Below are 7,694 nucleotides of genomic sequence, written 5' to 3'. Positions count from 1 at the left end.
CAGACCTCAGATCTAAGGGTAGGAGTAGTGTAGAGTACCTACCAGAGAGTACAGGATGAGAAAGAGAACCTTGTGTACCTCAAATTTCAGCTAAGGGGCACCTGAGGCTGAAGGGACGCGGGAAGCTTTGAAGGAGAAGAGGTCTAGGGTTCGGTGCACGAGGCCTGGCGAGGCCAGGGAGCTGGGAGGAGAGCCCATCGCTCGGCTCCTCCCAGAGGCCGCCCTGCCCCGCCCCTGCCGGGACAGCCTGGGCGGGGACCCGCGACAGGAGGGCGCGCCGCTCTGGGTTCTCCAGGTGCAGTTCCCAGGCGCTTGGGGGCCCGCGCTGGCCTGGGAGGAGTAGCCCGTCTCGGATCTGCTCTTGCTGCGTCTCTACGCCCTATCCACTGGACGCCAGTGAGCCTCAGAATTCAGGTAACCGAGGGCGGAACTCCCGGCCAGTGTCCCCCACGGGTCCCCGTCCTCACGCTCCTATTCTCTGCCACTGAGCCACGGAGCCCGGGTGCTACTTGAAGACGGATCTTGAAAGTTTGCTCTTGGACGGTGGTGCATCAGGCAACTGCCAAGCAGACATTTGCACCCGCGCACCCCGAGCCCACGTGAAGAGGGGAGGCCTTTTCCCCAGCCTTTCTAAGTACCAGTTTTTCTCTTAATTATTCAACGAAACAGACACCCTCCCCATCCTGGCTCTCCATCCCTTAAAAAAAAAAAAAAAAAAAAGTCCTGGGATGGAATTTGACAGTAATTCTTAAGCTTTAGCGATGTTTATATGTGTACTTCCCGCCTCCTCTCGCCAGACGCACGCTATGAACCAGTCAGATAGTGTGCGGGTAAGGTGGTACAGTTTTGTGCCCAAGGAGGTAGCTCTGCGCCCTGATAAAGAGGGTAACCAGACACAGGAAGCTGGGGTTTTTTCCCCTCTCTTTTCTTTTTTCTTTTCCTTTCCTTTCCTTTTTCTTTTCTTCTCTTCTCTCATCTCCCCTCCCTCCCCTCCTTTTTCCTTTCCTTTCCTTCCCTTCCCTTCCCTTTCCCCTTCCCCTTCCCCTTCCCCTTCCCCTTCCCCTTCCCCTTCCCCTTCCCTTTTCCTGTCTCATTCTGTTTGGTCAGGCCGGGTCCTTATTGACGCCCATCCCAGCACTCTCAAAACCCAGACTGAGGAGCCTATGCCCTGAGGTGGGTGGGCTGCAGCCTACAGGTGCAGAGCACTGGAGCCCACAAAATTCTTGGTGGAAAGAAGAAAGCCGCGCCTTCCCCCAGAGCCAGAAAGAAGAGAGGGGAGACTGGGTGGATCCTAAAGCAGCCATCATGGCTGACATGGACACCCCAATTTCACTTTTCCGCGGGGGGAAAAACCAAGCAGATGGTAGCTGAAGAAAGAAAGGTGACTCCAAAAGGTTAAAGCATTTGACCCAAGCACAGTGGTGGGCCTCAGCCATGGTCTCTTAGACCAGGGGCTTCTGCATTTTAAAAGATTACTATATTTCTTTATTATTGTGCTTGGTAGTGGGGTACATGTGGAAATCAGAAGACAAGTTGCAGGGGTCATGTGGGGCCTGGGGATTGAACTGGGTTGTCAGGCTTGGTAGCAAGCACAGTCTCCCACTGAGCCATTTTGCTGGTCCTTTTCTGGTTATGCCCTTGACTGGCAGGAGCCAGTTGCTCCCTTGACGTCCAGGAGTGTGCAAGGTGAGGGCACTTTCAAATAGAATCCAAATCCCCTTAGGAAAGTCTGCCAAACCCCTACCAGCCCCTTGGTAAGCTCCCCTGACAGCAGGAGGGAGGCAGGACCTGCGGTCCCTTCTGTATCCATAGTACTTGGCACAGGGAAGAAACAGAGCCAGACCATCGTGAGTTAACCAGACACGGGTGAGTTCTTTTTCCAGTAGACAGGACTCTGCCCTGGAAGATCAGGAAGGACGTTTGAAAGCTAGCACCAGAAAACTGTGGACACACTCCCAGATGCCTTCACACTCTGCCCCTACTTGGAGCAACTTCTTTCTTAATCCAGTATATAAAACTATAATTATTCATCTTACTTCTTGTATAGCCAAGGAAGAGCAGGGTGCTGGGTGAAGTGGACAGCCTGTCCCTCGCCTGAGCTGGAGGGTGAGAGACTTCCACTCACCTAGTGGACTTCCTCCTCACTCCTCAAAGGGTCTCATTTGAAAACATTAATTACTATTGCCTCTCCTGGATTCTTACCACCCTGCAGGGTTGCCAGGGAGGGGGAAGGGATTTGCTTTTCTTGCCTTAGTTTCCCCTAGTGATAAATAAAGTTTTATGAGTAGGTGGGTGCTCTGAAGACATCTGCATGCTGCAGAGCACACCCGACAGGAGACATGTATGCATGTGTGCGCGCGCGTGTGTGTATGTGTGTGTGTGTGTGCGTGTGGGGGGGGGGGGCTTCTCTAGGTGAGCTTTATGTCTCCCTTGAGCTGTAGCCGCATCTTAGCATTCCTCAGAGAGTAGACCTCACCAGATGCACACAGTAGCTTTGTAAGAAGTATTCACTGATGGAAAGTAATCTCTACAGGAAGAAAACTTGCCAGAATTCATGAGACCTGCAGAGCCTTGACCCTCTCTCCTTCTTTCTTCCCATGTAAGGAGAGGAACACCCAGCCATAGAACCAGGAAAGGAGAGAGGAAGGAAGGCTCCCAGAACTCAGGCCAGGGCCTTCAAGAGTCACCTAGATGGACAGCTCCATGATCTGATGGCCTCTGGGAAGGTCCTAGGAGGGGCAAGCCCAGTTTCCGGAGGAGGGGTAGAGGCTAAGATGAGCCGGGCTAAGCTAACAAGCCAGTCTGAGAAGTGTGTGCAGAGGTTGTGGGGAGCTCAGAGGCTCCCCTAGGAATTCAGGAGATCCTGGAGGCGGGGGAGAGATAGATGCACACCCTCATACACAAAGCAGTTTTTCTGGGTGACCCAGAGAGCTTTGGCTTTTGCCCCAGCCCTGCCTTTGACGACCCCCCCCCCCACACACACACACACAGACAGCTCTGTTCATTGTCAGAGCTGGAGTGCACCTGCTGGACCTTGGCGTTGGGGCAGAAAGTGCTGAAGCCCAGCCTGAAGAATGTGTGATTTCCTGACTTGTTGGGCTTACAGGGGGGTGGGGTGGGGGAACAGACAGTCAGGGAGTCACTAAGGCTTCACCAGAAGGAATGCGTCAGGGTGGACCTTCTCCTATATCTGAGGTCATTGTAGACCCCCCTAGTTCTCTGGTGCCCTCTGGGGGGGGGGGCGGAGTCATGATGGAGACCTGGTTTTCTGTTCCCTGGTATGTTGGCTTTCTCCTACAAGTTCAGTGACTTTCCACCACAGTGGATGGAAAAGTACGCAGCCTGTTTCGATGCTTCATGGCTCTAGGTCCACCCTGCTGCCTAGTGTCTGGCCCTCACTTGGAGACCGTGTTGGGGACTTTGGAGAAAGGGACAAGGAGATTGTTATGAAATTATGCAGGCTGGCAGAGGGGAGCCATTGCATGTAAGAGTTTCAATAGTTTCTTGCACTTGGGGGAAGAACGGCATTCCCTTGAAGTGGTGGCCCAGTTTTATCCCCATCCCTGTGCTGTCTGCCAAGTTGGGTTTTAGTTTGTACTATTCTCCTGCCTTCTGACCTTGACCGGGCCAGGATCACCCAAAGCAGGCTCTAGACTGTGGGTACCTGAGGAATGAGAGTTGCCTGAGCCTCAGGCAGGACATTTGCACCTTAAGGTCACCACACACACACACACACACACACACACACACACACACACACACCTTTGGTTAATTAGTAACACATAGCCAAGGTGCCCCTTGCAACTTGGAGAACTCAGTGGAAGCCTGTCAGAGACACAGAGTCCAACTGCATAGCTTCTAGAGCCCAGAGACTGAAATCCAGCAGCCTCGGTAGCCTGTCACTAGCTGTGGCCTTGGCTTTGACTATGTTCCCAGTGTCTGAAGGCCAGTGTGGCTGGCACACAGCCTCCTCGGGTTCTAGTTCTAACACTTTCCAGCTGGCATTGTGACACTGGTCCCGTCTCTTTCTGAGCCTCAGTTCCCTCATCTGTCAGAGTACGTTGGATTCTATTAAGGCATCTCACCTCTAGCACCATTACCATTGGGAGGCAGAGAGGAGGGGACTGTCCTGTGCCATAGTGAATGTTTCCCTGTGCCCTTGGCCTCTATACAACAGCACATCAACTCTGAGTCCCTTGGAAAAAAATTACACACACACACACACACACACACACACACACACGAACACGAACACATGCATATGTCTGTGTTATATCTGGATGTTTGCCTGCTGAGTGTCTTGTACCACTTGCATACAGTACCCATAGATACCAGAAGAGAAGAGGGCATCAGATCCCTTGAAACTGGAGTTATAGATGGCATGAGCCGCCATGTAGGTGCTGAACACCAAACCCAGGTACTCTGGAAGAGCAGTCAGCCTCACACACTGGGTCATATAAATATATAGCGCTTGGCTGGCTTCAAACTCAAAGCAATTTGCCTGTCTCTGCTTGGATTAAAGTCATGTAACACTATGCTGGGCTTCTGGGTCCTTTTTGACATCTGGAAATGCCTCTGGACTTTCACCAGATGTGCCCCAGGCAGCATCGCCTCTGGTTGAGAAGGGTTGTGTTATATCAGTGGTTCTCATCCTTCCTCATGCTGAGACCCTTTGATGTAGTTCCCCATGTTGTAGTGAACCCCAACCATAACATTATTTCATTGCTACTTCATACCTGTAATTTTGCTACTGTTCTGAATTATAATATAAATACCCAGTATGCAGGATATCTGGTGTGTAACCCCTGTGAAAGGGTCATTCGACTCTCCCAAAGGGGTTGCAGCCCACAGGTTGAGAAAAACTGTATTAGATGGTCTCTGAAGACCTCTCCCCTCCCCCCCCACACACCCAGGATTTCTCTTGGGGCAAAAGGGCTTCCAGCTAGTCCTATGTGCGTGCCCTGAGCATGAGGAATAAGGGAGACAGGTCAGAGGGAAGGCAAGGCTGATGGACCTTATGCTGAGAGCCTCTAGACCTTGAGTTACTTAAGGAGGGGGCAGAGGTAGAAGGCAGGCCTGTGGTCTTGATCCCGTATGAGGTCAGCAACTTTCCGGTGCAGGGTGCGTGGTTATGAAGGCTCTGCCCTGCTCCACATTCCCCTCTCCTTGCCCTGGGGAGGGACACAGGAAGTGAATCAGCCCAGCAAGCTCACACTTCAACCAACCCACCCCATCTGTGTTTTGGTTATTCCTCCCATGTTAGCTGTTTATTAACTCTGCCCACGGAATCCCCCTCTGACCTTGTTGCTTAATGGAAGGACAGAAGATTTATTTTGACAGGTTTAGGGTTGGGTGCTAGGGTTGTTGATGAATCCTCGAAGGAAATCACAATTGCTTACAGCCTTCCAGAAGCAAGTCAGCTTTGGGCTGTGGGCTACATACTGGGAAGGCTCCCCGGGCTGCAGAGACCCCTAATCCCAAGTCAGTCACCGCCCTGTGCAAGTGTACAGAGGAGGGCGTGGCCAGCCACAAGGGTATAGTCAGCCATGTATGTGCTGGAGGGAATTCTACCGGAGGAAGGTCCTTCAGGGGGGAGATGGTGGCAGTGTCAGAAGCTCCACAAGAGGGAGAGATGGAGGTAGGGTGAGGGTAGTCTTGATACTTGTCTCTTTGTTATTGTGGCAAAACATATAGAATATAGAATTCGCATTTTGACAAAGTATGAGTGTGTGTGTGTATGTATGTATGTATGTATGTATGTATGTATGTGTGTGTCTGTGTGCACATGTGCGCATACATGGGCCATGCACACCTGTGGCATCTAGAGGCTGTCCTCAGCTGCTATTCTTCAGGCACCATATACCTGGTTTTTGAGATAGGCATTCTTACTTTTATTTAGAATTAACCAAGTAGACTAGGCCCTCTAACATGGGGTTATAGGTATGTGCCATCATACCTGGCTTTTTTAATTACATGGGTTCTGGGTATCCCACAAGGCAAGCTCCTTACTGGTTAGACCATCCCCAAGCTCTGTTTTGGGGGTATTAAAAGATACAATTAATTGTCAGCAAGCACATTCATATTATTCTGTAGCTGACACCACCGTCCGGCTTCACGGTTTCATCATTTACCAGCTAGAACTTTACACCCACTACACAGCAACTTCCCACTGCCCAGCCCCTCTGCTTCCAGACTCTGTGACTGACAGCTGAAGGTACCTTTTATCAAGCAGTATGACCCTCTTCTCTATGGCACATCACACAATACTGCTATGGCCTACGTTTTGAATGAAAGGTTTATTTGGTTCACAGTTCTGGTCCAAGGTCAAGGTGATGTGTCTAGTGCCTACCCCTTCTGGCTGACAGTCTGGAAGCAGCATAGAGCCTCTCCTGGCAGCAGACAAGAAGCATGTCTGTGTATACCTGTCTTCTCCCTCTCTTCCTGAGAATATCTTTGGAGGTTCTAGCTGGGGACACCACTACTTGTATACCCTTGACTACGAATGGTCTGCCATTTAAAGATGCACACGTGGGGAACACAGAAGGAGGAAGGCTGCAGCGTTTGTAGTAAGCAGAATAATCCAGTGCCTGTCTTTCTGTGGTTGACCTCTTGATTTCCTTGTGGTCGGTGCACGTTGTAGCCTGAGTCAGAATTTCCTTCTGTGGTAGCTATGGACCACATTCTGTGTGTGTCTGTTCTTCAGCTCCCTGGACACCTGGGTTGCTGCCACCCGTAGGCTACTGTGGATGGTTCTGGGGTGAGCCAAGTAGACAAGTGTGGAGTCTCTGACTTGGGCCTTTTGGAGTATGCGACCTGACATAGAACTGCTGGCCATAGAGGAAGAATACATTTAGAATTTTGTGTGCTTTTTGAGATAGGTCTGGGCTGGATGAGATATGGCTCACTGGCTAAAGGGATGGCTCACTGACTAAAGGGATTTGTCACCAATCCTGGGACTCACATGGTGAAAAGAAAAAACAGACTTTTGAAAATCGTCCTCTGACTTCCATGTGATTGTTGTGCGTGCGCGCGCGCACACACACACAATTTAAAAATGCAATTCAAAAAAATTTAAGTCTCTTGCGACAGGCTCTCCTGTGCAGCCTAGGCTGGCCAGAAACTTGCAATTCTCCTAGTCACCCTCCTGAGTGCTAGGGTTATGGGCATGTGCCTATGTGTAGGTTGCTTCAAGGAGGGGTATTTGACATTAGTTTCAGGGATAAATGGTCTCTCTGGACATCTAAGAGGGTGGACAGAAGGAAAGTTCTAACTTACAGCAGGAGTGACTGGTTTGGAGGTTTATGGCCTTGGAGGCTGTGGCTGGAGATGAGCTAAGGAAATTGTGTTCCTCTGCTCCTTAGACACTGAGAAGCAATGGAAGAGATTTCAGGCGGGAAGCCACGCAGGTTGATTGCCATCCTACTAGGATGGGGCTGGAAGTATAAAGCAGGTGAACTGGGAGAGAAAGAGGCTGGAGGTGAGAACGCCCTATGGGTAGAAAACCAGGAGGTACCACAATGCCTGGGGTGGTGGTGGCTGCTTGCGGGGTTCATCTTCAGGTTTGTAGATGGACACCTGGCTCAGTGGCCAATGCAGCCTGTTTCTGGTTGAGATTCTAGGAGGACCGGTGGTTTGAGAAAGTAGGAGTGGATCATCTTGGGCTTGGTGGGTCTGAGGGCCTAGGAGACTACCCA

The 7,694-nt window shown here is 51.0% G+C and overlaps 1 protein-coding gene across 2 annotated transcripts in view; it reads left to right on the top strand.

Moving 5' to 3' along the window:
- Positions 1–248: 248 nt before the first annotated feature.
- Positions 249–7,694, top strand: part of Paqr5 (progestin and adipoQ receptor family member V) — a 73,115-nt gene continuing 65,669 nt past the window's right edge. The window contains exon 1 of one of the 2 annotated variants that reach the window (XM_030244661.1): positions 249–414. The gene's annotated coding sequence lies outside the window, so the exon portion shown is untranslated. The remainder of the gene's footprint in view (positions 415–7,694) is intronic. The other variant, NM_028748.2, reaches the window with a different exon arrangement.

This window comes from Mus musculus, chromosome 9, assembly GCF_000001635.26.
Source record: "Mus musculus strain C57BL/6J chromosome 9, GRCm38.p6 C57BL/6J".
Classification (NCBI taxonomy): Eukaryota; Metazoa; Chordata; class Mammalia; order Rodentia; family Muridae; genus Mus; species Mus musculus.
Note: the sequence above shows the minus strand (reverse complement) of the source record. Positions and strands in the feature narration are given on the sequence as shown.